General features: G+C 42.2%; 1 protein-coding gene and 8 non-coding genes across 9 annotated transcripts in view; 7 read left to right on the top strand and 2 right to left on the bottom strand.

Annotated features, from left to right (window-relative positions):
* The window catches only part of LOC145362417 (uncharacterized), a 1,142,232-nt gene that overhangs the window by 428,321 nt on the left and 692,155 nt on the right, over window positions 1-21,756 (bottom strand). The gene's annotated exons all lie outside the window — the stretch shown is intronic.
* On the top strand, window positions 8,908-8,978 carry trnag-ccc (transfer RNA glycine (anticodon CCC)). Its single transcript has one exon. It is a non-coding gene; the product is annotated as a tRNA-Gly (tRNA).
* On the top strand, window positions 9,388-9,461 carry trnan-guu (transfer RNA asparagine (anticodon GUU)). The gene has a single exon. It is a non-coding gene; the product is annotated as a tRNA-Asn (tRNA).
* Window positions 11,848-11,919, top strand: trnae-uuc (transfer RNA glutamic acid (anticodon UUC)). Its single transcript has one exon. It is a non-coding gene; the product is annotated as a tRNA-Glu (tRNA).
* Window positions 12,340-12,412, top strand: trnav-cac (transfer RNA valine (anticodon CAC)). The gene has a single exon. It is a non-coding gene; the product is annotated as a tRNA-Val (tRNA).
* trnat-ugu (transfer RNA threonine (anticodon UGU)) lies at window positions 15,563-15,635 on the bottom strand. Its single transcript has one exon. It is a non-coding gene; the product is annotated as a tRNA-Thr (tRNA).
* trnaf-gaa (transfer RNA phenylalanine (anticodon GAA)) lies at window positions 16,543-16,615 on the top strand. Its single transcript has one exon. It is a non-coding gene; the product is annotated as a tRNA-Phe (tRNA).
* On the top strand, window positions 17,987-18,059 carry trnar-acg (transfer RNA arginine (anticodon ACG)). Its single transcript has one exon. It is a non-coding gene; the product is annotated as a tRNA-Arg (tRNA).
* Window positions 20,899-20,993, top strand: trnai-uau (transfer RNA isoleucine (anticodon UAU)). Its single transcript has 2 exons — window positions 20,899-20,936; window positions 20,958-20,993. It is a non-coding gene; the product is annotated as a tRNA-Ile (tRNA).

The raw sequence follows: 21,756 nt of genomic DNA, 5'->3' as shown, positions 1-21,756 counted from the left end.
GGAAACTCTGGGCTCACTCTCCTCCCTCTCCCGTGTTTGGAAGGGAACAGTTCTCTATTATAAGGACCCAGTTGCCAACAGTACAAATTAGTTTCCGGTTTACTTGCTACAGATTTTGAAGTATCATTATCTTATTCATTGAAATATATATATACTAATGCAACATAATTTTAAAATGTCTCAACACTCTTGTTCCTGTTAACCATGTGCTGGCATTGATTTCCCAGAATACAAATTTAAACAAGTCATAGATTCCTCCCCGGGTTTTAACTGTTCTCTCCCTGAGGTCTCTGAGATACATCAATGGATTATTTCATTCTCTCTCCTGATATCACCGTGCCCCTCACATAAAATACATTTCTACAGCAAAACATTGAAAATATGTTCCATTGTCCGGGTTGTCTGGATCATATTCAGTTCACTATTGTCGGTGAAACTTGGAGCAACGGTTAAAAAAAATACACACACTGATAATACTGCACACAACTGTCACAATTATACATACATACATAGGCGTACACACCCACACTCACACACTCACGCACTCACACACTCACACACACATACACACATACACACACTCACACACACACACATACACACACTCACACACTACACACACTACACACACTCACACACTACACACACTACACACTCACACACACACACACTCATACACACATACATACACACACTACACACTCACACACACATACACACACTCACACACACACACACTCACACATACAGACACACTACACACTCACACACATACACACACTCACACACACACACACACACGCACACACAGACACGTGGACACAATTGCACAAATACACATACTCATACATATGCACACGAATACAGAATGTTAATATACACACACAAACGCATACACGTACTCCCACACACAGAAATATAGACAGGTACATTCAAATACAGACACAGAATCTCACAAATACACAATACACACAAATGCATCCACAACAAAAACACAGATACATTCATAAATAAAAATGCACATTCACGGATCAGAAAAATACACAATATACGCACAAACAAACTCAAACAAGCACGCTCCCACAAATACACTAATGGACCACACGTATACAAACAAAAATACATGCATGCACAAATACTCTCTCTCCCTTCCTCTTTCGCTCTCTCTGTCCCACACGCACCATGCACACACACACAAACACACACACACACATATACACGCACACATGGATGCACAAGGGGGCATGCACCCACACCCGCACACACAGACACGTACTTGTATAAAAAGGCACAAAACAAAACATGCACACAAATTATCAAATATATACAAACGCACGCAGAAACACATGCAAACACACAAATACGCATTACCTAAACATACGTGACTAGGTACACAGACCCAAACGCAAACACATACATGCATACACACAATACGGACAGATCACACGCATGCAGGTCCAAAACATACACAAACAGATACACACACTCAAACAAATGCATATTCTCACACGTTCTCGCTGAAATGAATACTGATATAGAGACCCATAATGTTATACACATTATCACTTATACAGGGAAATACATGTAACAATATTAACACACTGCATATAGATAAACAGAGAGCAAAATATTTTCACACAAACATGTGGATGCAAACATTCACATGCTCATACAAAACAGAACACCACGGGACACAGTACTACACATGGAAACACAGGTATATGCTGACACATTGTTATAAATAACTATCAACGCGGATTTACATGCACTAACATGTTAACAGATACACACACAAACAGACAAACACAGAAAGGGAAGGAAACATTACTCGAGTGACAGAAATTCACACATTGAAATAGGCAGAAACACGGGCACACGTTAAGAGTGGCATTAATAAATATACAGAGACTACACACAATAATAGTCATATATCCACAATGTCTGAAGAATACATTATACAAATTATCCACAATGTCTGAAGAATAAATTGTACACACAGACACACAACTACACAAATCAACAAACACAGGCAAATGAATCCCTCATACACACAGATTAACTCAGGACCAAAGATTAATGCAGCTCAGGAAGTGTTCACACACACACACACACACACACACACACACACACACACACACACACACACACACTCACACACACAATCTTAAATATAAACGGCAGGTAAATGGTGAAAGTAAAATTGAAGTGTGAATTTGAATGGACATACACACCGATAACTATCCCAATTCTCAAAACACCGCCAAACACGTTGAGAAACTGAATTAAGCTCATGATTTACTAAACATCTCCACCGTAAAGAAGCAAAGATTAGAAATTGCATCCCAGACCTTAAACAGCAGCATTCACAGTTTACAGATCAGTCACCATCTGTGGAAACAATCATTGACAGGGGAATGTTCCTCCAGATCAGTCAGAACATTCTTCAATAAGAGTTCGTGGCAAATAGTTCAAAATGAACTGATTCTCAAGAAAACACCTTCAGTGCTTTCTGACATGGACTCTCCAAGGAATACCAATAAGGATCAGGTGTGAAAATAGTTATGGAGATCTGTTACTGAGTGTCCTGAATTTAACAGGAGATATACATTGAAAATTAGAGATGAGAATGAATGAACAGTTTATGAAGGAGAACAGGGAAAAGAAAACAATAAGATTCCCTGGATAAATAAAGTAATCTAATTCCATTTCCTGGTCTCTGTCCCCTAGACCCCACCGACCGCATCTGGATTGAAGACAGTGAGGATGATAACAGCAACATCTGGACAACCGCTTCCACATTCATCGTCCTGTTCTTCCTGAGCATTTTCTACAGCACTGCCGTCACTCTGATGAAGGTGAGATGATTCAATTCACTCACATTTCAAACTGGCAGAATGGATTTGAAACATCTCTCAATGTTTCACTGGTTAAAAACATTAATGTCCCGCATCAGAAACATCTGCTTCAATATTGTCTCTTTATTTTACAGATCAAATGATGGGTTGAATTTTGGACGCTGCAGATTTCCCTCAGCTGATTATAAAGATCTGCGTATGGCTTCAATACAATATCTGCTCTCGGTGAATCTATCAGTAAATATCTCTCAGTTTATCATTCTGGATCTGTAACTGAGGCAACATTAGACATTATTTCAGTTTTCAGTGTGAAAAGTACGAGTTTTTTTTGTTATAATGTTATTGTGGTTAATAGTTTCTCCCCTAGTTTAAATTTCATGTATAAATAATTTCTCATTCCTTATTCACGTTTGTTAATTCCTCTTTCTATTAAGGATCTGTTTTCTCTTTCTGGTGTATGTAACAGATGTACAAATATTGACGGATTCTCTGTACATGTCTCCTGTTCTCAATGTGAACCTCGATCGCTATGTTCACTTTCGTAACTTAAAAAAAAACAATTTTGCTGTAAAATATTCTCTGAATTTTTAAATAAATTTTGAATAAAAATTTAACCATCCCTGTCTTGGCTTAATTCCGTTCTCCTAAACCCATCAACTCCACTCCATTTCCTTATGATACGGTTCCCCCCCACCACTTTCCCAGACAGGCATGTCCCCCCCAGTCATGGGTGGGATGTGGTTGAAATCAGGACCCTTTAGAGACAGAGTCACTGTGCCACCCAGTGACCCACCCGTGTAAAGACACCTTCATCTCTGCCTTTTTCTGATCAAATCCAGAGACAGAATGAGAGAAGAATGAGGAGAACCTCGGTGAATTCACTCATAAACTGGTCTGTCATGGAGTTTAGAAGGATGAGGGGGGATGTTATAGAGACGTATAAGATAATGAAAGGGATGGATAGGGTAGAGGGAGAGAGATTCTCCCCGCTTAGAAAGGATAGCAGGGCTAGAGAGCACAGCCTCAAGATAAGGGGGGGGGGGGGGGGGAGAGGTGCACTTTAGATCAGAGTTGAGGAGGAACTTCTTCACTCAAAGGGGTGGTGAATCTCTGGAATTCTCTGCCCATTGAAGTGGTGGAGGCTACCTCGTTGAATATATTTAAGACACGGATAGATTTTGACAGACAACGGAATTAAGGGTTATGGGGAGAAAGCGGGAAAGTGGAACTGATCCACTTGAGATCAGCCATGATCTTATTGAATGGCGGGGCAGGCTCGAAGGGCTAGATGGCCTACTCCTGCTCCTATTTCTTATGTTCCTTTCCTATGTCCTTATGGAGGACCAGCAGCATTTAAACTGCCCTTAACCTTGTCTGATTCCCCTTAGTCCGCCAGAAATGAGACATGAATTTGCTCCGAATCTTCACTCCAGGGCATGAAGAAAGATTGTGTTTCATGTGTTCAAGCAGGCACTAACTGACCGAACGTAAGGCAGAATGTAAAATCAGTGGACTGGATGCAGGAGAAAAACACGAGAATAGTTCCAGAGATCAGAAACTTCAGTGGCGAATATATTTTGGAGAGTTTGGGACTAATTTTCTTGACAGAAAGTTGCTGATGTGACTTTAATGAGGCATTCAAAATCCTGAGGGATTTTGACAGAGTAGATAGAGAGAAACTTTCAATGGCAGAAGGATTTTGACACAGAGGGCACGGGTTGAAGTAAATTGGTGAAGGAAACGTGGAGACATCACGAAAAAACATTTTCAGACAGTGAGTGACCCAGACCTGGAATGTGCTGTTTGAGAGTGTGGTGCAGGCAGAGCCAATTAATGGGTTCAAAATGGGATTGGATAATTGTCTGAAAATGAACTAAATGCGAGACTGTGGGGTACAGAGTGTTATTGGATGAACTGGACCTTTAGAGGGCCAACACGCACATGACGCTTCAAAGCGGCCTTCTTCTCTGCTGTAAGTACTCTATCAATGTTGAAAGGGTGACAGTGGCATCGTGGTAATATCTCTGCGAGAGTAATTCCGAGGTAGGCAAATTTCTCAAGATATATATTGATCCTGATAAATGCGAGGTGATGCGTTTTGGAAGGAATAATGTAGAGAAAGTTGCATGATAAAGGGTAGACCAGTTAAGAGTATAGAAATGCAGAGGGACCCGGGAGTGCAAGTGCTCAAGTCTCTGAAGGTGGCAACACAGGTGGAGAAGGTTGCCAAGAAAGCTTACAGAATGCTAGCTTTTATAGGAAGGGGTATATAGTATAAGAGCTGGCGTCTAATGCTGCAGTTGTACAGAACGTTGGTTAGACTGCATTTGGAGAACTGCGTCCAGTTCTGGTCACCTTACTACCGGAAGGACGTGGAGACCCTGCTGCTGTGACAATGCACCCTCTTGTTTAAACACTCTGCAATGCTGAGACTGGGGAGAGGAGTGAACAACAGGGAGCAGCATTGCAGCTTCTCTCCACCCATTGAAACTGGGATTGTTGCTCCATCTGCTGCACCATCCCCACCACATCCACTGGGGGGCAATCTGGACAATGGGCTGCAGGCAGACCTCACTGCGCCTGCGCCACAATCACTCACGGCCAGCGGCCATCTTGCGTTGTCAGGGGAGACGGCCGGCGTCCACCTTGCGTTGCCAGGGGAGACGGCCGGCGTCCATCTTGCGTTGCCAGGGGAGACGGCGTCCCACGCGCTGCACTCTGGGGGAATTCCCCTCCCGCACATGCGCCCAGGCAGTTACATTTTAATCTTTTAATATGTTGAATCTTGATGATTATTATTCACATCCTCACCCGTCAGACTTTCGGTTCCTTCTCCATTCGGGAAAATCGTTTCTATTTTTTATTCCGTCTGTTTTTCAATCACTGCCGCGCGGTGCGCTCTGGGAAAATACTACAGCACATGCGCGGTTCCGCCACCTGCCTCTTTATAAAAATATGTATTTTATTTAATTTTAATTCCTTTCCGGGTGGGAATTTCTCTCACTTTCTACATTTCTGAACCGTCGCTTTTTCCTCGACGGGGGAGGGGCTGATGGTGACGTCACTGCAATATGGCGGCTGTCCCCGCCTCTCTACAGGACCCGGATGTTCCGCCAACGAGCAGCGGCCGGGCCGGAGTGGGCAAAGGTGACACTGGGCGGGGCAGCGCCCGGGCGTGTTACAGCGACCCCCGGTGGTCAGGAAGGGAAATAGCAGCAGGACAGTCTCTGCCCAAAGGCTTCCCCAGTTCAGCTGCTCAGAGACACTGGGAACCTCTTCAACTGGAAACTTCAGCTTCTCACATTCACCCCCTGTGTTCAGTCATTGTTTCATAGACAACCCCTGTTGTGAAATCAGAAATAACTTGTTCACATTAAAAGGGGATGGGAATCTGAACCATTCTGCTCAAAAAGCTCTGCTCGCCTTGAAATTTCAATTGAAACGTTCAAGATGAGAATTTATAGATACAAGTCATGTTGTATGTGGAACGCTCATGATGCCACAATAAGATCAGTATAGACATCTCACAGGGTTGTGTGACTGGAGATGTCAGAGATGGAGTGGTTAAACATAGAGCTACGGAGTCTGAAGCTCAGTTTTCGGTAAAGAAGAACGGCAGTACAAAGAACAAAGAAAATTACAGCCTAGGATCATGCCATTCGGCCCTTCAAACCTTCACTGACCATGCTGCCCCACTTAACTAAAACCCCCTATCCTTCCGGGACCATATCCCTCTATTCCCATCCTATTCATGTACTTGTCAACTGACTTAAAAGTCACAACTGCATCCTCTTCTACTATGTCTCCCCGGCAGCGAGTTCCAGGAACCCACTACTCTCTGTGCAAACAATCTGCCATATTCATCTCCTTTAAACCTTGCCCCTCGCACCTTAAAGCATGCCTTCATCGGCCCGGCCATTTTGTTCCTGAACATTATCTGAATCTCGATGTTACACCCATAGTACCTTCGCTCTGACCTCGGCCTCAAATGCTTTGTGTGAAATAAGAAATGATAAATTGTTTGATGCAATGCCAGGAATGAAACGTTCCTATTTTGACACCTGCACATATCAGCAAGTCATCCAGTCTACAGGACAATTCAATAGGTTTAGGCGCTGACTAACATAGTTCATCAACATCTGAAACATGCTAGGGTGAGGGAAGTCTGTATGATTTCAGTTTGGTGCTGAATATTATCACAAACTCGATGTTACAGTCATATTATCTTTGCACTGACCTCAGCTTGAAATGCTTTCTCCAAAATCAGAAATGCGGAATTTTATGAAAAAAATGATAAAATTCTGTAAATTTTCTAAGACATGTTGAATTTTGTCCAAAATGCATTTGAGTTTAGCATTTATTTAATATCCTAATCTTATTAAACGATTTTTTTTTTTCGAAAAAAATAACTTAAAATAGTCGGTTGCTCTTCTTTAGCAATCTCCAAAAATTACTTTCTCCAGAGAAGCTGAAAATATGCTTGCCAGCATTTGTCTGAATAAGTATAAAGCTATTGAATAACTTTTTCATCGAAAGTAACAAGGAATTAGTAAACACCTTTTAAAGGTTTGTACTGAGCCAACCACGAGTCGAACCGGGAATCTTCCGATCCGTAGTCAGACGCGTTATCCATTGCGCCACTGGCCCACCTGTGATCATTAGGATAGTTGTTACATATTAGCTCGATGTTTCGAAAGTTTCAGGCACAAGAACTGTCAGAAAGTTTGCTTTTACTTGTGAGGAAAAGGTCCATTATTGAGATTGTCTTTATTCATTTACTACCAATCCTAATTGCCCTTGAATTGAGTAACAGCAGTTGAACAGGCTGTCAATTTTTTCTTTCGATTAGGATTTGGTGATAAACTTAAACGAAACGCCCTTCAGCCAATCCATCATCTGTATTTGCAAATTAAAACAAGGCTCATGCAGAGATTTGAACTCGGATCGCTGAATTTAGAGTCTAGAGTGCTCACCATTACACCACAGAACCCAACATGTGGTGAAATTTGAAAATCGTGGATCAATACTTGTGCCAATTTGAACAGCAGGGATAAATACCAGTCCCGTTGTACAATTATTCATATTTATATTTCCCTTGCTGGTTCCTCCTGTAAAAGCGAGTAGGCTCCCTTCCACTGCATTAAATTTCACTGTAACTGACCACATTCAAACGCCAATGTTTGCATCGAATTGATATAAACCTTTCTGCAGTAAATCCACTGAAGAACATCAGCTTATCACAGCTCTGCTTTCATCACACTGGAAGCCAATGTGGAAAATATAAACAATTTCACGTCTTAACAGACAGGAAGGAGTGTGTGAGTGCGGACAATCGGCGCTGTGCACATTCCTGTAACCAGTATCTGGGAGAATCAGGTAGACGGGATGCTGGTAGTCTCGTCGTTAGGATTCATTGCTTTCAGATGTCACAGACTGGCCTCGATATATGAAGATTTAATGCATGTTTTTAACGTAAGAGTAAAAAGCTTTGGGGTTTTCCTTTATCCAACTTGGCAAGGACTTCTCATGCCTCCTCCTAGCTCGCCTAAGCCCTATTTTTTTAACTCATTCCGAGCTAACTTGTAACCCTATATAGGCGCCATCAAGTGTTGAAAGTGGAAGTTTGGCCTGGTGTCGCACTGGGTACCAGCTTTGAAGAAATGTAGCAACTTAAAGCTTTTGCAGAATGGCATGAGGCGTATTGTAGTGATATGAGTTGAGTGGAAGAGACAGTGTGCAAATGATTTGAATACGTTTTAAGCGTGTTTAGACTGATGTGGTGAAAGCAGAGGCATATTTGGGAGAATGAGACGGTGTGAGAGGGGGATTGTTGTAGAGTGCTTGTGTTTTGGAGGAAGGTTGAAAGTTTGAGATGCGGTTGTGAATGAAAGGAAGGTGTTGAACAGCATGAGAGGCTTGTGCGATATTGCGTGTGAGATTTGAGTGAGAGTTTTTGTGGGCATTTGGGGAACGAAAGGACAAAGTAAGGAAATTACAATGCTGCTGAGTGTGAAGGAAGAGAGAGCATGTGGGGGTTGCATTAGCAAGAGCAGCATTGGTGGTTCAGTGGTAGAATTCTCGCTTCCCACGCGGGAGGCCCGGGTTCGATTCCGGGCCAATGCAAAGCTTCTTCTTTCTCCATTTACTCTGTATATTGAAGTGAATCTCCTGTCAAAATTGGGGGAAAACCAGGGAAATATTAAGTCTTGGAACTAAATCCTGAGGGAAATGGTTCACAATATTCGGAAGGAGGTGCAGTTGTGAATGGTGTTATTGATGATTGAGTGGAATATATTGGATCTTTGGGCTACTGGTCGTTAGTTCCCTTCCTGCCTGTGATGAGAGACATGGATTCATTTTACCTGCCCGTTCATAGGAGAAACACACTCCAGCAGTGCTGCAGGATCAACGGAACTAAAGAGACTTGCATCGAATTGTAAACAGTGCGGTCATGCTGCAGTTCTGGAACAGGTTTTCAGAAATAGAATTGCGGCCAGTGACACACTAGTTTAGAATATATTTAATTACTGCTGTCTATGTGGCGCAATTGGTCAGCGTGTTCGGCTGTTAATCGAAAGGTTGGTGGTTCAAGACCACTCAGGGACGGATTTTTGCTATTTTTCTCACTATCAGCATTCACGGGCAAACAGTTGCCTGCTTGAACTCATTGAAAAGTCTGGAACTACGAGAGAGAATTCGGCAGTGTACAAGCTGAGACATTGTATATGCCTCTGATTCTGTGTGTGCCCTTGTATCTTTCGAGTTACGAGGATCTCTATATGTCTGCGCCTGAATCTAGTGTGCCCCTACATCTATATGTGTCCCTGAATCTGTGTATGCCCCCCTGTATCTCTGTAGGCTCCAATACCTGCGTGTGCGTGTGTGTGTGTGTGTGTGTGTGTGTGTGTGTGTGTGTGTGTGTGTGTGTGTGTCCCTGTAAATGTCTGATTCTTTGTGCCTTTTTTGAGACTAAACCGTGAAAATGTCTGACAAACGAATTGCAGAGGGCAGCAATGTTTACCCACTAAGATTCTGAATTTGATTAACGTCTGATAACTGCATCGAATGTACAGTTTGAAGTTTCAAATAATCCCAACTTCAATCTCCAGACATTATCTCCCAATGGGAAATGAAGAACACGATTTATCTGCGGTGCCTGGTTATAAAAAGGGCGAATACGCCAGCCGAGATCCTTCTACAAACTCCGATCTCGGACAATATCGTTCAATATTCATATTTCAGTAACCGGTTCTCAGACTCACAAGTATCAGCGCCTGCAGTCGCTGTTGTCCGCCAGCAGATGGTGGTGTTGTATCACTTTAATCCCAAGGTCAGTGCAGCAGGTTTGAGAAGATATTTGAGGAAAATTTATTTCCCTGTTTCCATGGAAAGGGAACAATCAGTAAAGCAATGGCATTAATATCTGTCAGTAACATTCACAGGAAAATCTGGCCGAAGGATAGTGAATTTAATACTTGCATTCATATTTACCTTCCGGTTACTGAACATGTCAATTACCAACTAATTATTGAATAACCTTACCTTTTAGTGATTTAAAGATTTGTCCATTTTATCATCCAGACATTATCAAATAATATTTCATTATAATTGGACACAAGTCTCTTTTTCGCTGGATTTTCCATTCCTCGGCTCTCATTTTTTTCCTTAGTCCGTTCAGAAATCCAGCCGAACCCTGCTTCTATAATATGTTCTGTGTATATGTAAATATAGTTCCTTGTTATAATTTTTAACTTCAGCACAATTCGAGCCCTAACTCACTCTGATCTATAACACAATTTCATCCACACAATTATATTGCACTTTTTAGTTCATATCCATCTATTCTTCTCACTCGCTCTTGGTTCGATTCCATCTATTAGACACATTTTATAGAAAAACAATTAGTGAGAAAGTGTCTTCTTTTTCAGTGATACACCGGTGTGTTCAGTAGTGCATGACATCGAGCCTAGCACAATAATATCTGAGATGGAACCTAATGTAACGTAAGTGAACTCTTGACTAAGTAATAATAGTTCAGAGACGATGATTTGTAGCATTTATCATGGCATGTCTACATGTATTAATAAATGAAGCGGCATGTAATGTAGTGTACACAGTTGCAAAGTCTATTGCAATAATGATTCAAATGAGTCAAACGCAGTATATAAAGAGACATGGCATAGTGCATTACTGTACAAGACTGCACCAAATGTGTGATTGTAGTGAACACTGCCATGAACAGTCATAAATGAGACAAGGTTAATTGTAGCCCTTATAAAAGCAAAGCCCAGTGCATGAATAATGAAATTAAGCTTCAGATTGCGTGATCATTGGTCACAAATTGCTGCTGTCTCAGTCTCTATGGCGCAATTGGTTAGCGTGTTCGGCTATTAACCGAAAGGTTGGTGGTTCGAGACTACGCAGGGACGGAATTTTACTATTTCCTCACCATCAGCATTCACGGGTAAACAGTTGCCTGTTGGCAATGGGTCCGTGGGTGCCAATAAAAAATAGCTGTGAATTGTTCCCGGCTGTACTGTTATCTGGTATTACCAACATTATTTAATGACGATTGACTTCAAACATATTACATATAACATTATATATACATACATATATATCAGTACACCATTACATATATATATCATATATATTTATATATATGCTTCCATTATACCTTTAAACATAAAAAAATACAATTGAAACATGAACTTGTGGCTAAGCATTTGTTCCAATTCCATATTCCTGCTTCCATTCATTCCTGGAATGATCATAAATCTGTCTAACCCAAACTGAAATGTGTTCAATGATGGAACATCAGAAACCTCTGGAGTAGAGAATTCCGAAGATTCACGAGCCTTTGAGTGAAGCAATTTCTCCTCATCTCAGCCCTGAATCATCAGCACCTTATCCTGGGATTGTGTCCCCGTGTAGAAATAAAACAAAAGGCAGGTGGCGCATGGATAAATTAATATTTTACTATTAGCCAGCTTCCCTGGTGGTCTAGTGGTTAGGATTCGGCGCTTTCACCGTCACGGCCCGGGTTCGATTCCCGGTCAGGGAATGTAGATTTATTGCTGTACAACAATCCTGCGTTACTTCCCGATCTGCACCAGTTCTGTCGGAATCAGTATCAGGGAGATTTCCTCTTTAGTATCTGAATTGGAAATGTCACATTTAAAGAACAAAGATAAAAGGGAGCGACAGGTTACAAAGCGCTGATGATACAAATGCTGAGAGTATTCGAAGAAAGATGAAAATGATGCATTAATGAATGGGTAGAAATCATTGCTCCCTTAGATATTTGCGAGACGAACGCTTTTAAATTTTGCTGTTCGGGATAAGTTGTACAATCAGATTGAAAGTAACGGTTATCTTCCTGAATTCAGTGACATGGGCTCTCAGTCTGACTATCGGAACCTGCAGCAACACAGCGCAGTTGAACATTGCAGACAGGCTGATTTGCTCCATTAGTTTTCCAGTTGTTTCTGTAGTGTAGTGGTTATCACGTTCGCCTCACACGCGAAAGGTCCCCGGCCCGAAACCGGGCAGGAACAATCATTAAGCTTGCTTATGTCGGGGAAGGGAAACTATTTGGTTTCAGTTTGTTGCTACACATTATCCGAACCTCGATGTTAAAGACATGTTATCATTTCTCTGATTTCATCCTCAAATACTTCCTGTGAAATAAGGTGCACTGACGGGGAAGTTCGATTTTGACACCGAGCATTTATTCGCATCTCGTTCAGTCTCCAACAGAATTTAATGGGTTTATAGGTGCAGACGAATATGGTTAATCACCATCAGAAATTTCTGATAGTAGTGTGTGCTCAAACAGTCAGATACAAGTAATACTGTAAGTGAACTGGAGGAAAAGGCGCACATTTCATCGAAGAATCACATGACGAAAACGACACTGCACACACTCCTGCATTCAATCTTACAAAAGCAGTAAGGATCAAAGTTTAAATCAACTCCGCTCGCGTTGGGATTCGAACCCACACCTCCACGGAGATTGGAGCCTTAGACCGCTCGGCCATACAACCACATTGACATATATCACAGTCATATTATTTAACGGAAATGTTACTGAAATTCGTTTAAAGAAATGGAGTTGGGAAAGGCCATCGGGAGGATTGAGCCTGATCCTTCTCTGAATCAGGCCAGCCTGAACTGTGTAACAAACAGAAATCATCTCACTTTAGAAACACAATGAGCTGCACTGAAGGGACACCATCATTTAAACTGCCCTTAAGCTCGTCGTTTCTTAATTTCCTGTTGCTCTATTTTTTGAAGGGAAGTAGTGGGGGCGTGGAGATGGCCTTCGCGTGATATTCGTCTCCATCGAGTATACACTGAAGGCTCTGAAGAAGATGTCACAGCTTCTGAACTCTGGGGACTTACTGGGGGTGGGAGAACACTCTGACTGCCGGGTCCCGGAGTAACAAGGTAACACTGAGCTGGTGATGGCGGAACCCGGGTGTTCCAATGGTGCAACGTCATCGTTTTCACCACCATGGGCTCGATGACAGGTGTCAAGTGTGGAAATAAGCAGAGTATGTTTTTATAATGAGAAACCTGCCTATTGTGTGACGGAAGAGAACGAAGAGAAAGGCTAAAATGAGGATGATCCGCTGATTGGGAAAGTCACTGCCAGCTTCCCTGTTGGATCAGTGGTTTGGATTCTGCACTGTGGCCACAAGCTTATATCACTTGTGTGTGATATAAACATGACAATGTGAAGGAGAAACTTGTATTTGGTGAATAAAAAGACAGAAACAGAACAAAAGGCAGGTGGTTCATGGATAAATTAATATTTTATCAAGTGTTTATCAGCTTCCCTGGTGGTCTAGTGGTTAGGATTCGGCGTTCTCGCGGCCCGGGTTCGATTCCCGGTCAGGGAATGTAGGTTTATTGCTGTACAACAATCATGTGTTACTTCCCGGTCTGCACCAGTTCTGGCGGAATCAGTATCAGGGAGATTTCCTCTTTTGTATCTGAATTGGAAATATCAGATTTTAAGAACAAAGAATAAAGGGGAGCGACAGGATACAAAATGCGGATGATTATTGGAAGAAAGATGAAAATGATGCATTAATGCATGGGCAGAAATCATTGCTCCCTTAGATATTTGCGAGACGAACGCTTTTAAATGTTGATGTTGGGGATAAGTTGTACAATCAGATTGAAAGTAACGGTTATCTTCCTGAATTCAGTGACATGGGCTCTCAGTCTGACCATCGGAACCTGCAGCGACACAGCGTCGTTGAACATTGCAGACAGGCAGGTTTGCTCTACCCTGCTTCCAGCTGTTTCTGTAGTGTAGTGGTTATCACACTCGCCTCACACGCGAAAGGTTCCCGGTTCAAATGCGGGCAAAAACTTTCGTTAAGCTTTCTCGTATCGGGTAAGGGAAATTGTTTGATTTCAGTTTGTTGCTCAACATGATCCAAACCTCGATGTTAAAGACATGTTATCACTGCTCTGATTTCACCCTCAAATGTTTTCTGTGAAATAAAGTGCACTGAGGGGAAAGTTCGATTTTGACACCGAGCATTTATTCGCATTTCGTTCAGTCTCCAACAGAATTTAATGGGTTTATCGGTGCAGACTAATATGGTTAATCACCATCTGAAATATCTGATAGTAGTGTGTGCTCAAAAAGACAGATAGAAGTGATACTGGAAGTGTTTGCAATCTCGATGTTGTGCTACTTGTTATAATTCACACTCAGTTACTCGTTTGAAAAGAATCATATTGAACTCGGAAACTTAACTCCACATTTATTGCAAACCCTGCTGAGAAATTCCAGTCCTTCCTGTTTTTATTCTAACAGGAATCATAGGAGGAGGAGCAGACCACTCGGTCCATCGAGATTTCCACCATTCAATACCATCATGGCTGATCTTGGGATACAACGTAGTTTTCCACCAGCTCCCCATATCCCTGAATTCTCCAAGAGATCAGAAACCCGTTTATCACAACCTTAAATGTGCTCGATGATGGGGCGTACATAACTGTCAGGCACAGAAAATACCAAAGATTCTTGCCCTTTGAGTGAAGTAATTTCTCCTTATCTTAGCCCTAAATGACCAGCCGCTGATCTGTGCAGCAGGGGGTTAGATTCCCGACCAGCAGAGAAAAAGAAAATCTCTCAGCCTCCATCCTATCAAACCGAATCAGAACTGTGTAAGTTTAAATAGATCACCGCTTATTCTTCTAAACTCCAGAGTATTTCATCATAGGACAACTCACTGACCCCAGGGAACAATCTGGTGAACCTTCTCTTTCCCGTTTCTAATGCAAAGCATATCCCTTTTTAAATGTGACTGTCACATCTGCGCAGAATATTCAACCTGGTTTCCACAAAATCCTGTGTAGCAGCAGAAACACCTCGTTATTTTTAAACTCCAGTCTGCCGGCAATGAGAACAAAATGTAATTTCCCTTCCAAATATCTGCTGCACCTACATGCTAACTTTATACATTCCTTGTACAAACGCATCTATTCCATTCTTAATATCAACATTTATATTTATCAGCTTGTCAAATATGTTCTGATCTTTCGATTTCTTTTCATGAAGAAGAAAATCGTTTTGCTTTCCAAATTAGCACCTAATCTGCCCCTCCACTCATGAGAGGACTCTGTTTCGCCTCTCACTCTATTTGCCTTTTTCCAACGGTTTGTATTAGCTAAACTTTGGGTCGAGGCTCCAGCGAGAATTGAACTCGCGACCCCTGGTTTACAAGACCAGTGCTCTAACCACTGAGCTATGGAGCCAAATGCTGTGAGCACCTTCCGGCACTAGTAAGATTATCAGTGGATTGAGGAGAAGGATGGGGTTTGTGGTGGGGGTTTTTGATGAATGTGGAAATGTCTGAGGTGGAGAGCAGAAAGTTAAAAGACACACCTTGAAAGTGACATGATTTGACATGTGTGTTGGGTGTGTATCTGACATGTATGTTGTGTATCTGGCATGTATGTTCTTCAGAGTTTATCGTTAGTGTTACATCTCTGACTTCTCCAGCTCCGATGCCAGTTCATCCAGCTGGAAGATTTAGATGTTGTTCCCTTCACAGACGCTGTGAGGCGTGTTTTCATTAAATAAAGAATTGAACAAAAAATGATTCACTCCGTGACTGGGAATCGAAACCGCGTCACGGCGCCGATCCCGATCACTGGACCCTCAGTGATGCTGATGTAAGAGATTTGTAATGAATTGACCATCTCTGCACCCATTGCTTTATTTCCAATAATTTTCAACAAAAATAAGTCACGATGAGAAATGACGGGAGGTGAAAATTACAGGATTTGAACCTCAGTTAGAAAGTCCCAATCCATCCTCTGAGCAGGGATTGCAGTCTCAATGCTTGCAATTCTGTCGCTTGTATTGTCAGACAGTCATTCAGCCTGTGTTCCTGTCTGTCTTCTCCATCGGTGTAACTCCGTTTGATAAAGTGTCATCTGGACTGGAAACATCCGCCCTTTTCACTCCTTACAGGTGCTGTCAGACATTGGGAGATTTTGGAGCATTTCCTGTTTTCCCATCCGCAATAATTTGTTTTTATCACTGAGGACATTAGGTTGAGATTATTTGAAGAGAGATGAAAATGATGCATTGACGAATGGGCAGAAATCATTGCTGTCTTAGATATCTGGCAGACGAAAGCTTCCGATTTACACGCCAGCCGAAATAGTTCAGTTGGGAGAGCGTTAGACTGAAAATCTAAAAGTCACTGGTTCAATCCCGGGTTTCGGCAGGATCAGCTTGCTGGTTTTCTGTGCTAATTGGTATTACATTTTGCCTCACACTGTCTTCAAACATCAGTTCACACAAGCTGCAACAAACCAAATACCAAATGGCTTTCTGCTGACTGGCTCCGTAAAAAGGCAGAGTTTAAGAGCACGGAAAGAGCCCACTCGGACACCCACATGGCAGGCGCCCACACCCATCTTGGACGGGACAAGTTAGTTCTGATTCCCGCTCCACAGATAGTGCCAAACGTACTGACATCACCCAGTATTTTCTGTTTTCATTTCAGATTTCGAAAGTCCGCAGTCGGCTACTTTATGTTTATGTTTGAAGCTGACAAATGGCAAATAACATTGGCGTCACACAGAATGCTGAGAGGCTTGGTGATGCTGTTGTCTGTGTGGTGTTGGAGGAGTGCGGGGGGGCTGCCGGGTGGAAGTGGTCTTGTGTTTGGAAGGTGCTGTCTAAGGTGCCTTTGGTGGATCCCTGCATCATGCAGACAAGTGGGGAACATTCTATCGCACTCCTGACTTATGCCACGTCGATGGTGGACTGTTCCACTGATTCAGAGACTATTTCCTCGAGTGGATGTAGCTGTCAGTCGGGGGCATAGCTATAAGGCTCATATAGGAGGATGTCCGAGGTATGTTCTTTACTCAGAAAGTGTTTGAGGTGTGGAATGGACTCACTGCTGTGATAGTGGAGTCGGACACTTTAGGAACTTTCAAGCGGTTCTTGGGTAGGCACATGGAGCACTCCAGAATGATAGGGAGTGGGATAGCTTGATCTTGATCTTGATCTTGGGTTCGGACAAAGCTCAGCACAACATCATGGGACGAATGACCTGTACTGTGATGTACTGTTCTATGTCCGATGTTTTTTGGGAGTCAGGAGGTAAGTTACTCCTGCAGGATTCCCAGCCTCTGACCAGCTTTTTTAGCCACTGAACGAACTGATAAAATGTGTGCTGAGTCAGAATAGGTCTATCTTCTTTCCTGCTCTGTGTTGTCATGAATTTTCAGCACTTTTGTCTTTTCCTGAATGTATTTTGAGGCTGAAGTAAGAGCCAATGTCATATGATTGTAAGATCTGTGTTCAGGTAATATTCAATAGTGGATTCACTGGGTGCGGTTTCCACTCATGTTGTTGACGCTGGATTGATAACGCAGAGAAGCAAATGACGCTTTGAGAACCAGGGTTCGAATTCCAACACAGCAGGTTAACTCAATTCAAGGCAAAGTAGAATGACTGCGAGTGAGAATAGCAAATTTCAGTTATGTAACATTTCCTCACGAATCCGAATATGTTTTGACCATGTTTCCGCCAATTTTGAAGCTTCGGACGGATATGTAAATAGTGCTGCAGGTGGTTTTGCTGTGGGCCAGTGGCGCAATGGATAACGCGTCTGACTACGGATCAGAAGATTCCAGGTTCGACTCCTGGCTGGCTCGCTATGTCACTTTACTTTAAAAACTCCATGTTCGTGTTGATGAAAAATATTTTTTTCATTAATTTTAGACCAATTCTGGGAAATGTTGACCAAATGCAATCAGCTTCTGTGAAGATATTTATCTTAGCTACTTATTTTTCAAACACAAATGTTGATAAAAAATGAAAAAAACTTTTCTTTTGAAAGAAAAATGTTTCTTTTTTAAATGAAAAATTCTCGTTAAAGTATTTGGGAAAAATACGTCAGCAAGCTTAAGCTACTTTTTAAAAGTTGGAAATTTCTCGAAAAAAAAACATGGAAACATTACATTTTTCAGAATGGTGAAAATATTTTCTAAAAAATGTTGATGAAATCTGTTGAAGAATTTCTTTTAAGCATGTTTAATTTTAAGAAGCAAAATACAGAGTTTTTTTAAAAGTTGACAAATTTCAGTTAAAACAGATGGAGGAATTTCTTCGGAGTAAGTTTTATTCTGAAAAGTTCAAATTAGCCAGAAGTTTCTGGTTTGTGATGCTGGGATTGTTGTCCATTGGAGAGGAGATTGAGGAGTGATTTAATCGAGGTGAACTAGATTAGGGCAAGTTTATAGGGGGAGCGGCAATTTATAAAATTTGGGGCAAGTCGGGGACATCACACATGCACACACACCTACACACTCTCTATCTCTCTCTCTCACGCTCACACACACACACACACACACACACACACACACACACTTGCTCAATAATTGCCAGACTCGAGTCGAATTGCTATTATGAGACACAAACCGCTTCTTTTTATTTTCCAACAGAGGAATTAAAGAGCAGCAAAAAAACGAAAAGCACTGACGTTGCAGACACCTGGAACCAGAGGATTATCAAACTGTGCATTGTCAGACCAATTGAACTGGCTGACAAATTGTCCTCTCGATTGGTGCTTTGTGATACATTTAAACAAAACACTCTTCAGCAAATCAACCATCTGCATAAGAAAACAAGGTCGCGGATGAGATTTGAACTCGGATCGCTGGATTCAGAGTCCAGAGTGCTCACCATTACACCACGGAACCACACAGGCGCACCGAAAATCCTCATTCAATATTTCTTTCACCTTGAATAGCAGAGAGAAATGTAAATCCCGTTGAGCAATCCCCTCAATGGCCAACACCCATTCATACTCGCATTGCCCTTACTGGTTCCTCCTATAAAAATGCTGGAAAATCTCAACATCTTTAACGAGAAACAATAAATAGTATTACAAAACTGAAACATTAGTTCTCCTGATCCGGGAATCTCAAACACGGGGACACAATCTCAGGATAAGGCGCTGATGATTTAGGACAGCAATGAAGAGAAATTGCTTCACTCAAAGACTCGTGAATCTTCGGAATTCTCTACTCCAGAAAGTTCCGATGTTCCATCATTGAACACATTTCAGTTTGGGTTAGACAGATTTATGATCTATCCAGGAATGAATGGAAGCAGGAACATGGAATTGGAACAAATGCTCAGCCGCAAGTTCATGTTTCAATTGTATTTCTTTAATAGTATAATGGAAGCATATATATAATGTTATATGTAATATGTTTGAAGTCAGTTGTCATTAAATAATGTTGGTAACTCCAGATAACAGTACAGCCGGGAACAATTGAGAGATATTTTTTATTGGCACCCATGGACACTTTGCAAACAGGCAAGTGTTTGCCGATGAAGAGAAAATAATGAAATTCCGTCCCTGTGTGAGCTTCGAACCACCAACCTTTGGGTTCATAGCCGAACGCGCTGACCAATTGCGTCGCAGAGACTAAGACAATCACTGTTAAATACATTCTAAACTAGTGTGTCAATGACCACAATTCTATTACTGTAAAACCTGTTCCAGAACTGCAGCATGACCGCACTGTTTACAATTCTATACAAGTCTCTTTAGTTCCGTTGATCCCGCAGCACTGCTGTAGTGTGTTGGTTATTCCCTTTCTCTTATGAAAGGGCAGGTAAAATAAATCCATTTCTCTTATCTCAGGGAGGAATTTAACGGGAGGGAAGGGAACCGACCACCAGCAGCCCAACCATCCAATACTTTCCACTCAATCATCAATAACACCATTCACAACTGCACCTCCTTCCGAATATTGTGATCCATTTCCCTCAGGATTTCTTCCAAGATTTAATATTTCACTTGTTTTCTTCTAATTTTGATGTAAGATTCGCTTCAATATACAACACAAATGGAATTGCAAACCTGAGGTTAAACCTGGGAAACAAGTCACTGGATAACACAAATCCCATGGTGCTCATTTCCAGATTCCCAACACTCAGCTTTTCAACCAAATAGAGGAATTTATCACTGAAAAGCTTTGGAAAGTTGGTGTGAATTTTGTTTGTGAATCACTCGGGTGTTGTGAAAATGCTACTCGAAGGTTCAGTGAGCCGGATATAATCTATCTGCGTTTTGCTGAGCTTGTGTTCGGTGTATGGGGAGGTTTGAACGGGGTTGGATCTTGTGTCCCAGGGATGGGCAGTAACCCGCTGATTGAAGCTGCAGTCGCCGCTTTCTGCTGGCGATTGGAGACTGCGGGATATAATCCTGCTGCTTCTCACTGTCTCACTCACTGTGGAGCCGAGGAAAAGAGAATCATTGATGGGTTTGAACATAAGAACGTAAGAACATAAGAAATAGGAGCAGGAGTAGGCCATCTAGCCCTTCGAGCCTGCCCCGCCATTCAATAAGATCATGGCTGATCTGTTGTGGCTCAGTTCAGTTTCTTTCCCGGTCTGAAATGTGGCCTCGAATAGCGGTTATTAACGGAGGTAACGCTGCGGGAGCCTTTAATAACCTGACAAAAACGAGCCCAGCGCCGTGCTCCAGTGGCGCAATCGGTTAGCGCGCGGTACTTATACAGCAGTACAGCCAGCGGGCTATGCCGAGGTTGTGAGTTCGAGCCTCACCTGGAGCATCCGTTTTAGGTGAGCGGATCGTCCAGTGGTCTAATCCCTCGACCAGCTCATCATCTGGGAATCACCAGAACGGTCGTGGAATTTGAATACAACAAATAAGATCGGAATAGAAATACATTGATGAGCATGAAACTGCTGTCTATTGTTGGGAAAAAAATCATGATTCACGAAATCATTCATTTCGGGTGCAGAAAATGCGAATGGAGAGTGGGATAATGACAGGTTAAAGCAGTGTGAATTGTCTCACGCCTGGCCAGTTTGTAGGATTTTGCAAGCCCAGGAAAAATGGTGGGGGTTAAAAGTCGTGTGACATGAACCCAAGATCACGATTGAGGCCATTTTCATGTATATGGAATTGGGTTATCAGTTTCTGATCAGAGATTCTGTGTTGTCGTGTGTCTTGAAGGCCGCCTTGGAGAATGCTTATCGGAAGTTTGGTGGTTAATGCCCTTGACTTCTTTAGTGTTCCCCACGGGAAGGGAATATTCTTGCCGGTGATTACTGAGAGATGATCCTGAAATGTGCAGCAGACAAAACTCATCTCCAGTCAGAAACACAATGAGCTGCAGTGAAGAGCCCGCTCTATTTAAACTGAATTAACATCGTCTGGACCCCAGAAAGAACAATATGGTTTCCTGTTGAATTTGATCAGGGTCTTCACTTGAGAAAGGACAGGATACAAGGCGAGACTGAGATTTGAGCGTTCTGCCGAGAAATAACTGATATTTATTGTCACGGATTGGAGGAGAGCAATAAATCTTC

This window comes from Carcharhinus amblyrhynchos, unplaced genomic scaffold, assembly GCF_965287045.1.
Source record: "Carcharhinus amblyrhynchos unplaced genomic scaffold, sCarAmb.v2.hapA scaffold_38, whole genome shotgun sequence".
Classification (NCBI taxonomy): Eukaryota; Metazoa; Chordata; class Chondrichthyes; order Carcharhiniformes; family Carcharhinidae; genus Carcharhinus; species Carcharhinus amblyrhynchos.
Note: the sequence above shows the minus strand (reverse complement) of the source record. Positions and strands in the feature narration are given on the sequence as shown.